Genomic DNA, 17,520 nt, shown 5'->3' with positions numbered 1-17,520 from the left:
CCAAATTTTTAAATTTTGTTGGGGGAACCCATACTTCAAGATCCAAAGGGGGATTCAGATCATCTTCTTATTACTGTGTTAATGTCCAAATCAGTCCCAATCAGTCCAGACAAAGTTCATAATTCTATCCAGTCTTATCTTGGTGTTTCCACATCATATCTTGTTCATATAATTTCTATTTTTCCTTTACGATCTCTTCTGTTAGTCTCCTTAAGCCGATAAGCAAAATAATAATCCTGTGTGGATTTCCCGTTCCTCCACTAAGTCCAGATGGTTTCCATATATCTCCTTCGTAGATAGCATCGCTCTTTCCATCATGAATTTGGCATTTGTTGCTCTTAAGTCCCACCGAGGAGTTGATCCACGATATGTAAACAACTCTATTTCTCTCTTTCTCCTCCCAGACCCAAGAGCTCCAACAATGCCTCCCAAAATGGCGACGGCATTTTTAACTGCGTCATTCCAAAACTCTTAGCTTTCCCGCTTCATCTTGAAACATTGCTTTGGTTCGAAAGTTTATCTCCACACAGCCTTAAATCCACAGCTTAAGTCCTTAATTTCTGACTCATTAGGGGAGGGGATTCTTGTTAAATCACATAAGAAAAAGGAAGGCAGGTTTTTCCCCCCCTCCCCCCTCAGTCATTTGTCGTACCGTATCTTGACGTATCTTCTCATATTTTATTCTTGTCTTGTTATCAGAGATCTCTTCTGTCAGCAGTCTTTACTCCCCTTTTTCCTTGAAGCATGTGCAATTTATCTCGTCCAAATTGTTTCTTTTGAAGATGCTTGCAACTAGCAGCGCGAATCAGGGACGGCATCCAGGAGTGCCGGAATCCCACAGGAGGGCTTTGTGCCTAGTGCCCCCACCCCCACAAATTTGGGGGTGGTATAGGGCACAGCAGGCAAGGGCCGTCCCCCCCACAATCCTGGGGGGGTTAAGGAGGCTAATTACCCCCATCATAGCCTCCAAATTACCTCGTGTGGGTCGGAGAGATGTTATTGTCAGCCATCTTCCGACGCGCCACCTAGTGGCCCCCCTAGTGCAAGCGCTTTTAGCAACAGAATGAAACTCTCCCCTCCCAGCACAACCCCTAAATCTGCTCTAGAGCAGTGTTTCCCATACTTGGGTCTACAGCTGTTTTTGGACTACAAGTCCCATCATCCCTCACCAATGGTCTTGCTACCTAGGGATGATGGAAGCTGTAGTCCAAAAAAAACAGCTGGAGACCCAAGTTTGGGAAACGCTGCTCTAGAGGGTTGAGGGGAAACCCAGACCAGATTTAGGGGGGTCACACTTACGTTTCATCTCTGTAACACTCAGCAGCAGAATGGGGAAAGTTGTAGCATGTTGCTAACACAGCGAAAGGAAGGAGACTGACAGACAGTGAGGGAAGCAAATGTGCCCTCGCCGAAGTAACTATTGGTGTGGGGAATCAGCATGGGACAGTGGCTGAAGCATACAGCTGGGAAACCCAGCTTCACATTCCCATTCAGATGTAAAGTCTAATGATGCCTACCTTTCAAGGGTACTATGATGTTAAGATGCTGCTCTGAGATGCTTAGAAAAAGGAGATGATAATAACACATACAGTCATACCTCGGGATGAAAAGCTTCAGCTTAAATATTTTCGAGTTGTGCTCCGCGGCGACCCGGAAGTAACGGAGTGTGTTACTTCCGGGTTTCGTCGCTCGCGCATGCACAGATGTTCAAAACGACATCACGCGCATGTGTGGAAGCGGCGAAACACGACCCGTGCAGACGCATCTTACTTTCGCTTCAGGATGCGAACAGGGCTCCAGAACGGATCCCATTTGCATTCAGAGGTACCACTGTATAGGATACCATGGAGAACCGCTGAATGATAGCTATGAGCTTTCAGATAATTTTATGCAGGACAAATGGAGAAAGCTCCAACTATGGAAAAGATGTGTTTGCCGGGAGGTGTGGGTGGGAGGAAAGAGATTCTGCTGCTTACTAACATGAAGGTAAAAGCTTATTATCTATTTCAGTCATTGTATCCATTTTTTCCACAAGTATATTGCGGCTTAGCTCTATTCAAAATGTTATTTTTGCTCCTATTGCATACTGCGCGCAGAAGTGGCGAGCAATAAATTGCTACCCTGACAACTGTACTCCAGCTTTTGACTGTCGAAGAAAATAACCCAAGAAACAGCCACACAAAAGAAACACTGTAATTTTCTGTGGAATGCGGCTTCATCTCCCAACTGCCAAAGTGTTCTGCCAAGAAACCCCCCACCAAGTCTGCGCAGTAAACAGGGACTTCCTGGTATTCCTACTGGTTTTCTAGAGGCACACACTCTGTCCAGTCTCCCTCCCATCTCATCTCAAATGGTTGCTTTGTAAGGAAGAAGAAAGCCTGAATATACAGCTTGCACAAACTTGCATAATACCTCCTTTTAAAAATGTAGTCTTCTACGGTTGTGCTTAACTAAATGCTCAGTTTCTGTACAACAGTAATACCACTTAAGCCAGGCATCCCCAACCTTTGGCCCTCCAGATGTTTTGGACTGCAATTCCCATCATCCCTGACCACTGGTCCTATTAGCTAGGGATCATGGGAATTGTATGCCAAAACATCTGGAGAGCCACAGGTTGGGGGTGCCTGACTTAAGCACACAGGGAGAAAAGTGTAGCTACACTTTCAGTTCTTGCCTACAGTGGATACGGTGCTCTCCCTTTTTCTTACAGCCTACATAAATGAGAATTAAAGCTTCTTTTAATGTTCACAGACACACAAATTACTTTTTGTAACCAAGTCTGAACCTCGTGGTTTTCTATATTGCCTACCCGAAAAGACCAATTTCCATGGATCACAAATCAAATATACAAAACTGATATAAGCTGGAAATTGAAGGACAATTCATCACCCTGAAAGTATGGTCGGCAAGGCAAAACTGCTGCAAACACAACAGCTCAAAAATCACTGTGTTTCTGCAAGTATCGTGCATGTTGTTGTTTAGAGAGAAATATTCAAAAGACTTCTCCATCTCGTAATAAATATTCAATTCATTCCTCTGTCATGAATGGTATGAGCCTTGCTGTGATGTTGGGATAGCAAATGTAGGTCCCTCCAGATGTTGCGGAGCCCCAACACCCCTACCATTGGTAGTGCTGGCTGGGGCTGGTGAAATATAAACCAACAACATCTGTTGTTGGCTAGCCAAGTTGGCTACCTCTGCTGTAATGAATGAATCTTTATTTGCGCCAGCCATCGGCCATAGCAATAAAACAAGAATGTGATATACAAAGAATCGAAATAAAAAGTCAATTATATAAAATACATTTTAGGGTTTTGAATCAATAGTCAAATAGTGGATCTTATTCTGATTGCCCCAGCTAAAAACCTTGCAGCCTTTGCTGTCACCTGCTCATCTTGATCTGCCAACAGAAAGGATACTGCGGCAGTGGTTGGGCGACCCGGAATGGACAATAAAAGATATTCTCATTCCTCAAATTTTTATAAAGAGTGCAAGCCAGGAGAGCATGCGCCACCGATTCGGTACTGCCATCTCCACAGTATCTGTTGGAATCATCCCTCAAGTACAGCTGAGGGGAATACATTCAATCTTGCGAGAGTAAAAGCGCACCTATATTTTAGAATTGCTAGGTTATGCAGATAGGGTGCCAGAGATTCGAAATGGGAAGGTGTAATCAAATCAGTAGCGTGGGTCAGAAAAAAATTCAGTGCTTTTATTTTCTCAAAGATAGATAGATGATAGATGATAGATAGGTAGATAGATGTTTATTTCATAAACTCATTAGTAGCAATGACTGGATGACAATTACAAATATGGTCTTTGGGAGGTTTGGCAATATCAAATTTTTAGCTTTGTTTATTAAATATAAGTGAAACAAACATTCTAAGTTAGATCATTCTCTAGGGAAGAGCTTTCCACACTTTTCAGGTTGGTGAAACACTTTTTAGGCATACATCACGTCGCGACATAGTAATTCAGTTTTACTAGCAAACCACAGAGGTTAAACTAACCCCTTTCCGGCCCCGGGAGGAGAGCAGGGAGTGTTTGTGTGACACACCTACACAGTGCAGCCAACACACTAACATGTCGCAACATATAGCTTGGAAAGCTCTGTTCTAGGGCATCCGAACATTTTCCGAAGCAAAGCACCCCAATTTGGATAGGAAGATTTTCCAGAATTATTTTTAGAATGTCCACAGCTAACCAGAAGACATAACTTGACCATACCGTGCTTTTCTTCATTACTCAATATTTACAGTAGAATCTGATGTACTTTGACTCAGTGTGTTTGACCAGGCTTAATCCCTAAAAATCGTCTTATGAACATCTTTAATAATAACAACTATATAAAGATCATGAGGGTCAAAGCTTCCCAAGGCACTGCATTGCTAAATCTTTGTTTTATATAGTCAGTAATCCAAACCCCCAAGGGAGCTGGTTGTTACCTGATGCAACTCCTGAACTCCCTTCCCCCACCAAGCAGATATTGAGGCTTGAGGGTTTTTAGCAAGACAGGCAGCTGCATTCAGACAAAGGTCTGTATAGTTAAAACTATGGTTTTCCCAGTAGTTAAGTATGGAAGTGAGAGCTGGACCATAAAGAAGGCTGATCGCCAAAGAATTGATGCTTTTGAATTATGGTGCTGGAGGAGACTCTTGAGAGTCCCATGGACTGCAAGAAGATCAAACCTATCCATTCTTAAGGAAATCAGCCCTGAGTGCTCACTGGAAGGACAGATCGTGAAGCTGAGGCTCTAATACTTTGGCCACCTCATGAGAAGAGAAGACTCCCTGGAAAAGACCCTGATGCTGGGAAAGATTGAGGGCACAAGGAGAAGGAGACGACAGAGGACGAGATGGCTGGACAGTGTTCTCTAAGCTACCAGCATGAGTTTGACCAAACTGCGGGAGGCAGTGGAAAACAGGAGTGCCTGGCACGCTCTGGTCCATGGGGTCACGAAGAGTCGGACACGACTAAACGACTAAACAAATCATTAAGCTGTTTTCGATATCACAATGATTATCCACAGTTTGGTGTGTTTAACAGTGGTTTGTTTGGAATAAACCGACTTCAGAGACATGGGGGATAAAGCTGGCTTGTCTCAAACAAAACAATTCATTCAGTTGGGATAAAACACTAAACTATGGCTAGCAAAAAATGGAAACTTTTGATCACCTCCTCAAAGTCATGCCAGAGACAGATAAGGGAGGGGGAGCATGCAAGCCCCCAAGTCTTGTTCCGGCCATAATAAACTATGGTTGAGCATGACTTCCCAAGTGGCCAATTTACATACAATTTGATCTTAGCATTTGGCATTGTTCTAGTCTGGAAATGTCCTTGTCTTCATTGTGAAAAGATGAATTAGTCAAGTACAAATGAGAACAGCAACAAAATTCCTGCTCATTCAAGTAACGCCCTCTTCCAGAATACTCCAATCCATTCAATGCCACCCCCTTTTCCATTTGCACCTTTCGAGTCCACTCAGCCTGCTCAGCTTTAGCCAGGCTGGGTTTTTTGGGTGGGGGGCAGCTTAGGGTATTTCTTCTGAAATATGTTCTGTACTTCTGGGAACCATGCCAATCATTCTCTCTTGCTTCAGTGGCCTCATTCTGGCTACAATCCTGTCAGCACTCACCAGCCAAACCAGCTATTAGAGGGAGTGATTTACACGTTGAGGTAACAAAGAAAATGAATACAAGAACCAGTTTTGTGCTCATTCGGATGTAAAACAGACAAAACAACTTTGTGTTCTTACCAAGCATTGCATGGTGTTGGAAAGCACCAATTTCAGAAGTAAAAAGGACCTTAGAACTTCTATAGAGATAGTCATGCCATGTTTTGTCACCATTAGGTGAAGGTAAAGGGACCCCTGACCATTAGGACCAGTCGTGGCCGACTCTGGGGTTGCAGCGCTCATCTCGCTTTACTGGCCGAGAGAGCTTCCAGGTCATGTGGCCAGCATGACTAAGCCGCTTCTGGCAAACCAGAGCAGCGTACAGAAATGCCGTTTACCTTCCCACCAGAGCGGTACCTATTTATCTACTTGCACTTTGACGTGCTTTCGAACTGCTAGGTGGGCAGGAGCAGGGACCGAGCAACGGGAGCTCACCCCGTCACGGGGATTCAAACCACCGACCTTCTGATCGGCAAGTCCTAGGCTCTGTGGTTTAACCCACAGAGCCACCCACACCATTATTATATGACAAATAAGACATTTTATGTAAATTACTGCCACAGTAGTTCTACGCTCTCAAAGAAAAGCCAGCTTAAGCCTCATGTGTAAAGACAATCTAAGAAACAAGGAAGTTCCAATATTTAAATCTCTAGTGAAACAGTGACGGAAAGTTGTAAAAACACTTTAAAAAACAAACCACCATTTAAAGCTTATTTATGTTTTAGTTCTATAAACAGAGTGAAAGTGATATGGTTTAATCAGCACTCAAGGCTTGCTTACACAATGCATTAGCCTCTGAGGAGACCTTAAAACATGTTTCGGTGTCACATGTGTCAAAAGCTGCAAGCTAACTAAAGGAAAGAGGCTTTGAATACAAAAAGCTTTGGACTGGCCTCTGTACAATTTCTGGGTAAGTGGCTAATAAATTATATTATAGACTTTAGCTTGGTAAGCACCAGACACTGGAGTCATGGACATAGTTCTCTAAAGATAACACCACACAACACGCAAGCACAGGGTCAATCCACATTTTCTGAAAGCACATGTGACACAGAGCTAATTAAGAGGGTACTTCAGTAAGGTATGAGATAGAAACTGTTCAGTTTCCCAGCTACATCCTAAAGTCATAAAACTTACAAAGTTTTAAGTTCTTAAAATATAAATCATTTTAAACATGCATAATAGGAAGAGTCTATGACCACATCATACCTTACATAATATATACATTGGAATTTTAATGTAGATAATGACCATTTCAGATACCATTTCAGTTTTCCAGTCCATTAGAATGCTAACTTACGTATCAGAAATGAGTCTATGAAAAAAAAATAGATTTTTAAATATTTTTTCCACTTCTAATATAGACGTAATCTTGCCATTCTTTCCAGTAATGGTTTTCCCTTCAGGGGAAGACATCAGCACTCAGTGCCCATGGGCAGCTGTCAAGACCCCAAATCCCTGGCAAGGTCCAGTGCTAATGTCTGTCTAGCCCCCCACTTTAGGTTTCCCCCCCACCTCACTTAGTGCTCTGATCAGCACTGGCTGGCTGTTCTAGGTGCCATTTCATTTCCCACAATTCCCCCAATGAAGTGGCACTCTGGGGCATTAAGGGAAATTTAAATAGTGCCCACCCAGGGCTGGGTGGCAACTGACTGCTGCTGAAGTTGGGTAGGTAAAGGGTAAAGGGACCCCCTGACCGTTAGGTCCGGTTGTGGCTGACTCTGGGGTTGCGGCGCTCATCTCGCTTTATTGGCCGAGGGAGACGGTGTACAGCTTCTGGGTCATGTGGCCAGCATGAGTAAGCTGTTTCTGGCGAAACAGAGCAGCACACGGAAATGCCGTTTACCTTCCCGCCGGAGTGGTACCTATTTATCTACTTGCAGTTTGACGTGCTTTCGAACTGCTAGGCAGGAGCTGGGACAGAGGAATGGGAGCTCACCCTGTCGCAGGAATTCAAACCGCCGACCTTCTGATCAGCAAGTCCTAGGCTCTGTGGTTTAACCCACAGCGCCACCTGCGTCCCTAAAGTTGGGTAAGCCAGGGCCAAAAGAGATGGGGATTCACCAGAAAGGCCCTTTCTCCAGAGAACCCACAGAACCTGCTTATCTTCCAAGTTCCTGCCCACCACCAGATTCATAAGGATTTGTGCTTTTCCTGTATGTGTGGGACAACAGACTGAGAGGTTCCTCAATTCACTTAAACAGCAGCATTGAAGGGAAGGCTAACTCAAGATATTGCACATTTACAGATGAAGGATTAATTCTCCGCTAAGTACACAGCATGAACTGATAAACACACGTGATTCACCAGTAGGCTTTTGCAATTCAGGGCTATTTTTGGCATTTTGAGATTCACAGACATCTTACACCCACTCTGTGTAGTTGCCCACAAATGCAGAATGCCACATTTAGATTCGGCCTCTGCATGAAAACCCTTAATGAACAGCCTGCAAGACAACCTCATTTATCCCAATCAAGCAAGACATAATCAAATCAGCAGACTTAAAAAAAAAAAGAAAAATGTCGGAGGCAAGGGAATAATTACATCTTTGATGAGGATTCTGGAAGTTTCCCCAGATTCCTGCCATCACTAGCCTTTGCAACCAATCACCAGAGACTACCTTCATCAACAATAACAAGACAGAAAGCTGCTTTGTGACTTTTCTTGCTGTTTTCGATGAGATTCTTAAAAGTGAGCATTTTAATTTTTTGAAAAATGAGAACTCTTTGAGTGGAAACTTATATGCATTACAGTGGTGCCCCGCAAGACGAATGCCTCGCAAAACAGAAAACGCGCAAGACGAAAGGGTTTTTCAGTTTTTGCGTCGCTTCACTAGACGATTTTCCCTATGGGCTTGCTTCGCAAGACGAAAACGTCTTGCGAGTTTGTTCGCTTTTTTCCTAAAGCCGCTTGAAGAGGCGCAGTTGCGACGGACCGTGCTTCGCAAGACGAAAAACATCGCAAGACGAAAAGACTCACGAAACGAATTAATTTCGTCTTGCGAGGCACCACTGTACTAGTGAATTTGCATTAATCCCAATTCAGTGTTCTTCCATTAAGGAATGAGGTTTCTAATCCTGTTTGTAACCCTAATGCCCATTTCTGTCAGACGCAATTTTTTTATAATAAAAAAGGAAGAAAGAGCAATAACATGTAATTGAATATTTTGAAAAAAGTGTGAATTCAATCACTTTTGTTGTAAGGAAGATAACAGAAATGCAAAGTGAGCCCCTGGTGCAGGAGGAGGAATGGACTATTTCTGGATAGAAGTACAAATGTTAACTGTTGGTTTACTATGGAGTTGAGCTGGTTAAAGATCTTAAGCTTAGAGCTTTACCTATCTTAAATTCCAAAGAATGTGTCTTTCGTTAAATATTTTAAATGTAATCTTCCTAGCAAAATTCTTTCAATCTTTGCCATCTCTGCACAACACAAAGCTATGGGTTTATGGGTTGTTGTTTTTTACTCTGACCAAAGGACACGACTCCCTTGAGTTAATGTTTATTTGGCAGGAAATGTTCCACTACTTCTTCTTCTGCTACTCTTATCCTCTACACTTTTAGTGTTAAATCTCAAAGTTTCCATTAAAGCCAAACATTTAAAGAGACAGTGTGATATATCAGTTAGAATGTTGGACCAGAATGTTGGAAAATCTCCACCCAGCTGTGAAGTTAACTAAACAATCTTGGGCCAGGCTCTCAGCCTAACCTGTCACACAAGGCTGTTGTGAGGAGAAGCATGCACAACATTTTCAGCACTCCTGTGGCAAGAGGAACATCGGTGTAATAATAAAATAAATCTCCTGCACAGACCAATAGGCAATGCTCCTCTCCTGCACCTCTGTATTAGGCAAAAAGCAGCAAGAGTGTATAGAATTAAACCCTACATGAAGAGACCATTATTCAGTGATAGATGCTATGTTTTGCATGCAGAAAGTTGTTGATTCAATCCACGAGACAGTCAGATAAAAGTTCTCTGGTAGAAAGTGGCTAGCAGAGACCCTGGAGAGCATCAGTCAGAGTAAATAGTAAATAAAGGTAAAGGACCTCTGGACGGTTAAGTCCAGCCAAAGGTGACTATGGGGCATAGCTGTCAAGTGTCCCTTATTTGAAGGGACAGTCCCTTATTCCAGCTGCTGTCCCTTATTGATGGATGTCTCTTAAATGTCCCTTAAATTTCAAAGGAAGCAGCTCCTCTCCCTCCCTCCCTGCCGGCCAGGGAGGAGGGAGGCTCCAACTGTGTTGCTTGGCTGTGTTGCTCACCCAATAAGAAGTCTAAGAACGACTGGGGGGTGGAGCTTGCATGCCTTGTGTGTGACTAGTTAATGCAAGCTGAGGGGTTTTTTGAATGCTGGACACCATTTTGTTGCACGTGCTGCTGCAAACTTTGCAGTGCAAAGCCAGGTCGGGGAGCCATCTTAAGTTGAGGCTGCATAGGCCTTGTGGTGCATGCGATTCAGATTCTATTCAGTTGAACCTCTGGTTACAAAGTTGGTTGGACAGTGTTCTCAAAGCTACCAGCATGAGTTTGACCAGACTGCAGGAGGACAGGAAGGCTGGAGTGCCTGGAACAGGTGAGGCTGCAGGTCCCTTATTTTGGCTGCTGGTCCCTTATTTTTAAGGCTGCTGGTCCCTTATTTTCGAATCTGTAAGTTGACAGCTATGCTATGGGGTTGTGGCGCTCATCTCGCTTTCAGGCCGAGGGAGCCAGCATTTGTCCACAGACAGCTTTCCAGGCCATGTGGCCAGCATGACTAAACCGCTTCTGGTGCAACGGAACACCGTGACGGAAGCCAGAGCGCATGGAAACGCCGTTTACCTTCCTGCCACAGCAGTACCTATTTATCTACTTGCACTGGTATGCTTTCAAGCTGCTAGGTTGGCAGGACCTGTGACAGAGCAACGGGAGCTCACCCTGTCATGGGGATTCGAACCGCCAACCTTCTGATCAGCAAGCTGAAGAGGCTCAGTGGGTTACAAATGGCAGTTTGTGTATTCAATAGCAGGTATGTGAGGTTATACGAAGGATGCCTTGCCTGATTCTTTTGCTAGTATCATGAACATGTAAACACTGCAAACATGTATTTGGTGCATGTTACAAATCAAGTTGCTCAGCGGCTCTGCTGGGTCACTGAGCCACTTCTCGATAAGCACCTAATCCACTGAGCCAATGGCTCAGCGGGGCTATATCACTAACTAAGAACAACTTGCTGGATGACATGAAACAGGCAGTGCAATGAACCAAGGTGATCTTGGGAACAGAGTGAGTGCTAACAGAAGTGCAGGACTTATATCAGGCAAGCAAAACACAACTTTGTGGCTGCATAATGTTACCTACTAACTCAAACCCTAAGGCCAGAAATACTGTTAAATCAATTAGGCCCAAACTCCAAATGACAGCTATAATGTTCCCTCCTCCTTTTTCCAGATTACAGTCATACGTCGGGTTACAGACACTTCAGGTTGCGCATTTTTGGGTTGTGCACTGCACCGAACCTGGAAGTACTGGAACGGGTTACTTCTGGGTTTCGGTCCTTTGCGCATGAGCAAAAGCGCCGAATTGCGACCCGCGTGTGCGCAGACACGGTGCTGTGCTGCGGGTTGTGAACACTGTGGGTTGTGAACGTGCCTCCCACACGGATCACGTTCGCAACCCAAGCGTCCACTGTATTACATTGCCCCCCCTAAATCTCTCTGCTTCCCCAATCATTATCAGTTGCTCAGTCTGACTAGTAGTACTGCTCCTGAGACCAACCATTTCTCAGACACAGTGTGAAGAACTGCTGCTGCAGGTAAACAAATGAGACAGTAGCCTATGTATCCAAGGAGCATGGCAACCAGTGAGAAACAGCAGTTGACAGAGAATGCGCATGGCAATGAGGCTATGAATCAGGACTAGATTCCTAGGCAAGCCAGGGGTAATACTGTTTACTACTTGCATTGGGCAAATTAAATTTGCATACCTGTGCCAATAGCAATCTGTGCTGAGTACAAGGCTACTTTTCAATGTGCACTATTAGAATATCCATTAACTTGCTTCTAGGTCATTTTAAAAATCTTCAAAATATATTTGCTTGCAGGGTGCTAAGGAGATGTCATGATACTCAAAATATGTTTTGCTCTAACGAAAATGACAATTCTAAGATACACTTGAATATTCTCCACTAAATATGGCCCTCCTAAAATGAGATTTGAGTATTAAGTGTCAGCTGCAAGTTACATGGACATTAGTTATTTATTAAAAGCATAATGACTAGGATAAATTATTTATCCCTCTTTATTCTCAAGGTAATGTTAACCTAGCGTAACAGAACTCTAGCACTACTAAATGGCCTTGGGGGGTGGAATAGACAAAGGACTTAAGGGGGGGAGGGGACAGATAAAGGGTGATGTGACCATGCACAGAAAACAAGAAACATAAACTGCCAGAAACATAAAAAGCACACAATTTTGTTTTAATTTCTGCACACCATCCCCCTTGTTTCATGTATAATAGATTAAACTTATGCAGTAATGACATTCATATGCATGCATTATCAACCTTTCATCTATGTTAGAAGCAATTTTCAAAGAACCATACATTATTTCTTTTTTTATTTTTAATGCTCTAGCATTTATGAACCAAGCAGACAAGGAAGAACTTGTACAAAATGAGAGACACAAAACCTATCAAAATAAAAGTTGCTTTCACAACTTTTTCAAACCAAACACTGCTTCAGAAAATAGTTGTTTTGTTCCCCACAAGCCACCATCCAGAACTTTTAACATTAACTGTGGAGGAACAGAGACTCCATTTATCCTTCCTTCAACTTAACCTCAATTTCATAATCTGTAGCATTTACAGTATTGGTAATCTCCAGTTACAAGGTATTAGCATGCTATTGAAAGTAGGTCTCCTATTGATAAATTGTTCTAGACAACACAATGGACACTTTAATTTTAAGAACAACGGATACAGTCTGCTTTACATCCAGCAGAACTGTCAAGTTCGTATCAAAACTTTAAAGACGATGTTTTCATGAAAAACCGACAATGTTTAACTCCAGGAACAAAGTTTTACTGTCAACTCTTCATGAAGAGTAATTCCAATCTGTTCTCCATGTTGATTTTTAAAGCAATAGTTACCAGCACCTTCCCATTCCTTTCATGAAATTTGCCTCTTAAATTCATTTGACTTTGTTTCTTATGCAAAGCCTACTTTAACATCCTCCCAAATTCTAGTCCCCCTTCAGTCAAGATCAAGTTCAGAATAAGTTGTGCTAATTAAACTTGCATATATTGCCCTTGTATAATTTATTCTGCTTTCAAGATGGAATATAGGGGATGACAGCTGGGAACAGCATTAAATTATGTAGCCGGCAGAGCCAGGAAAGCAGGGCATAGAAACAACAAACGCTCTTGGAGCAGACGACTGGCTAGCCAGACAACATTATGGCTGCCACAGGGTTGCAAACATTACTCTGCACGATTGCAGGCTTTCCAACTTGCAAGTGCTGGCTTTCTGAAAAACAACAGAAAGACTGACTGTGCAAAATGTGGCCGTCTGCAGATGGCCGGGCCACAGGCGCTGAGTGCTGGGAACCTCGTAGGGTGTCTAGAATGAATGCAAAGCCACTTAAAAGAGTGTCAAGGGTTTAAAAACCATAGATCCTGGGTGTCCAACCCTCTCTTAAGAAACACCGTTAAATGCAGTGCTATCTAGGGAGCTGCATCAGGTTACCCCCCCCCCCATCAAATACTATCTTCATTCACCCCTTCTCGCATCTAAATTGGTGCCATCGGTATATGGCTGTTAGACACCCTCCTTGATGAATGCACTAAGGTGGGGGAGGAGAGAAGGAGCCGCTCCTGAGCGCATTTGGGCAAGGTGACTCCGTCGAGTTTGAGGAACGGCCACCCAGATGGGCTTGGAAGTGATCTTGGAGGCGCACCCGCGTGGAAAGAGAGGGGTGCAGAAGGGCGCCTCTCCGCCATGGGTGCCTAGCAAAACACAGCAGGGACGGAGGCGGCGGCGGGGAAGGGAAGGGAAGGGCCTCCCCTCCAGGCGTCCCGGCTGCTCGGGAGCTGCGTGTTTCGGGTGCCCCGGGGAGCCCCTGCCCGGGGAGAGGAGGAGCCCCCGACGGGATGGGAGGCGAGAAGGTGCCACAGGTGGGGCTGGGGCGCCCCGGAGAGCCAGAGTTGCAGAGAAGGACAGAAAAGGCTTACCTGCCAAGCCGAGTGAGACGCTTCCCTGCCAAAGGCGGCGGCGGCGGCGGCGGCGGCGGCTCCCTGCGCTACTCCTTCTTCCTTCGGCGGCTGCAGCCAGTCTATGATAACAAGAGGGCAAGCGGAGAGGCGGGGAGCCGCCGCGCATGCGCCCAAGGGGACGCGGCGCCCTCGGGCCGGGCGGAACTCCAGTAATCAGATGCCAGGTAAGAAGCAGCGGCCCGCTGGGTAGGAGGAGGAGGTCCAGGTAGGCGGCGCCAGAGGGCTCCGCGGGCTCCCCCTGGAGGCTGCGTCCCGTCACTTCAACGCCTCTCCGGGCCCCAATCATGGGGAAGAAGAAGAGAGGCGCAGAAACTCTGCAAAGCTCTCCCTTTGCACTTAGCCGGGCAGCTTGCAAATTGTTGTAGGTTAAAGCGGTGTGGTTTCTAGCGCTTATAAAGGGATAAGTTGAGTGGTCTGGGCTCCTCCTGCCTCGTAGCCCCCTCAAATTTGAGCATTGATCAGGAGGGAAGCGCTGACTAAGTGCAACAAATCCTTGCAGGGGTTGTCAGGATTACACCGGCATTGTTTCGAAGCGCCATGACCAGTTTGTGTGTTTGGCAACCCAGTAAACAATGCTCCTTTGTAACATTTGTTTATGATAGATTTACTCTTGATTACATAGAATGCTTTCAAATATATGTATATCACTGTAGTAAACCCCCTATTCTGTTTCTATTGTTTTTTTTAATTCAATAAAGTTGTGGTGTTTTATTATGAAAGTTAATGAAAGCTGTGTTTTAACCAGGGTACACTGAGAACTTAAAACTGTTAGTTTTGCAAAGCAGTATGTGCTAACCTTGAAAGATAACAGTGCGGCCAAGACCCAGAAATTCTTATAGCCAATAAATATATTAGCAACTGCTTAGAAGGAAATGCTACTTTTAATTAAAAGTGGGGTTTTTTGTGTGTGAATGGTTTTCCTTGTCAAGGCTGAAGCTGGGGTGCAATCAAGGGGTGAAGATCAAGCTATACCTTTTAATTCTGAAATGTAAAATTCACTTTTTTAAATATATTTTTTATTTGTGGTATTTCTATCAACTGCCCAATTACACAGTCCTCTGCATCCTCATAAAGATAAAATGCTAAAACACAATATGAAATATATCATTTTCCCCTGGTTTTTGTCTCTTCTGTTTCCATTGTTTTATTGTTGGCTTATTGATTTAATGAATTTGGTATTGTTTTGTGTCATTGTTTTATCCTAAGATACTCTAAAGCCATCATGATTTGACATTTTGTCTAGAAAAATGGGATATAAATTTTAATGTAAATCGTAAGATTTATTTAAATATCTTGAAGACTATGACTAGCAGAAGGAGCAAATCCTATGCATGCTTATTCAGAAGCAAGCCCAATTGAGTACTCATTTATTTAATCATTCAATTGATTTATTAGCCACCATATAACAGAAGGTCTCTGGGTGGCCTGCGAAGGAAAACGATAATTTTAAAAATCACGTTGGGTCTAGTAGGCAGAGAAATACACAAGCAGGATAAAACATTGTTTTTATATGCAACAAATGCGGAAAGAATGTTACTAGCCCAAAGATGGAAGCAAGAAGATTTACCAACGAAAGAAGAGTGGCAGATGAAATTAATGGACTACACAGAATTGGCGAAAATGACAGAAAAAAATTCAGAACCAGCAGGATCAGGCTTTTCAGAAAGACTGGAATAAATTTATGTTATATTTGAAAGACAACTGTAAACAATTAACATCGCTAGCAGGGTTATAAGAAGTTTTGTATAGAGAAATTAATCACATATTACTTATTGTAGTTAAGTAATTATATAAGGATAAGATTTAGAAGGAATAAGAAATATAGGAAAATGCAATATATAGAGATTTGGTTTGAAAACGATCAGTCAGGTAGGAGGGAAGTCATAGGCTCTTGGAACCAGATGTTTTACTTTTGTAAAAAGGTTGCTATGGTGTCATGCAAGAAAGTATTTGTAAAAACCAATAAAAATTATAAAATAAAAACAAAAATCACAGTTGTGTGAAAGACAGTTTAAATGCAGCAAAAGCACAGCTTTAAGATCAGATAGGTTTAAAGTCAAATAGATCACTTAGAACAAGCAAATAAAACACCACAGCATCATAATTAAAGTAGAGAGCAAAGAAGTAAAACCTATCAGAGAACTAAATAACAACATAATAAAAATTTAAACGGTGTTAGAAAATAAAGAGAAATTTACACGGCACTGAAAAGACATTAGTGTATTCAGAATTGCAGACTAGAGCTTCCTTTGAGGTAAGACTTCATTTAGCAATCAACCCAAGATAGAAAAACTCCCTTATTCTCAAGACGTGTTAAAACTCAAATATTGCTGTGGCTATATTTAATTATATTTGCGTGCTATGAGTATGAGAGTAGTATAATTCTTGGAAATTTACAGTTCAATCCTGTGTATATTTACTCAGAAATAATAAACTCTACTAAGGTAAATGGTGCTGATTCTCTACAAGTCGCTTTTAAGATTGTAGTTTGAATGTTCGCAGCATACCTGAAGTACTGCAGTGTCAGCAAACTATTGAAGTACCCCCATACAGGAATAAGTGGTTGATAACAATGTCTGGATAGGATCCTAAACACATATACATCTAAGTAAATCCTCTCCCCATTTGCTCACACATTTCTGGCAGGCTTTTGTTCTGTCTGGAAAGGGAAATGTCTGCTCTTCGCAGCCAGTGTTTTCCTAGACACTGCCAAGAACTGAGCAAGCAGCTGGTGCCCCTGAGCAAAAAGGCCATGGCCCCAATCCAGCAGAGGATCAGGGTACCTACTGCTGCACTCACTGAATACCCATTAGCATCTAAAATGTTAGCAGTTGTAAAAGTGCTGATCTCTTGATGGCTGGCAAAGATGGAGGGTCTCAATTCCCTGTTCTTCCCTCCTAACAGGTACTGTCAGTGCAGAGTGGAGATTTGCAAATTAATTCCAGGTACTAAACAAGGCAGGCTTGGGGAACCTGTTGCCCTCCAAATGCTGCTGTATTCCAATGCCCGTCAGTGTAGATGGTGACCATGGATGATGGGAGTTGTAGTCGAATAAGAACTGGAGGACCATAGGTTCTCTGCCCCTGAGTGCAAGGTACAATTGCCCCCTCTATAGCAGTCCTTTGTACACAGCCAATCTACACACACGAGATCACTCACACAGACTGAAGTGCCAGAGTACAGTCGTACCTTGGTTTTTGAACAGCCTTGTTCTCGAACATTTTGGCTCCCAAACACAAACGCAGGTTTGCAAACTACGGTATTTTGGAAGCCGAATGTCCAGTTTGCAAACTATTTTTAGAAGCCGAATGTCTGACAGGGCTTCCATGGCTTCTGATTGGCTGCAGGACCTTCCTGCAGCCAATCAGAAGCTGCGCTTTGGTTTCCAAACGTTTTGGAAGTCAAACGAACTTCCGGAACACATTCTGTCCAACTTCCAAGGTACGACTGTACAAAGATTCTTACTTGGGATGGAGGTGAAATTCAGTTTTGTTTGTATGGTCAATGAGAAACTACCTGTTTCACACTTCTTGAACCAACACTCAGACTGAAACTCAAGTACCCTTTGAAATTCACACTTGATGCAGTTCTGCCACCCAA

General features: G+C 43.3%; 1 protein-coding gene across 4 annotated transcripts in view; it reads right to left on the bottom strand.

The window, feature by feature from the left end:
• The window catches only part of RAB3IP (RAB3A interacting protein), a 56,075-nt gene that overhangs the window by 14,281 nt on the left and 24,274 nt on the right, over window positions 1-17,520 (bottom strand). The window contains exon 1 of one of the 4 annotated variants that reach the window (XM_083574589.1): window positions 13,879-14,451. The exons of 1 other annotated variant lie outside the window; for it this stretch is intronic. The gene's annotated coding sequence lies outside the window, so the exon portion shown is untranslated. Of the gene's footprint in view, window positions 1-2,120; window positions 2,213-6,937; window positions 6,985-13,878; window positions 14,452-17,520 lie in introns of those variants that run through there. 2 more of the 4 variants (XM_083574590.1, XM_083574591.1) reach the window with 2 other exon arrangements.

The sequence above is a fragment of the Podarcis filfolensis genome (genome assembly GCF_964270895.1).
Source record: "Podarcis filfolensis genome assembly, chromosome: 10".
Lineage (NCBI taxonomy): Eukaryota > Metazoa > Chordata > Lepidosauria > Squamata > Lacertidae > Podarcis > Podarcis filfolensis.
The sequence above is the reverse complement of the archived record's forward strand: the minus strand, read 5'-3'. Positions and strand labels throughout refer to the sequence as shown.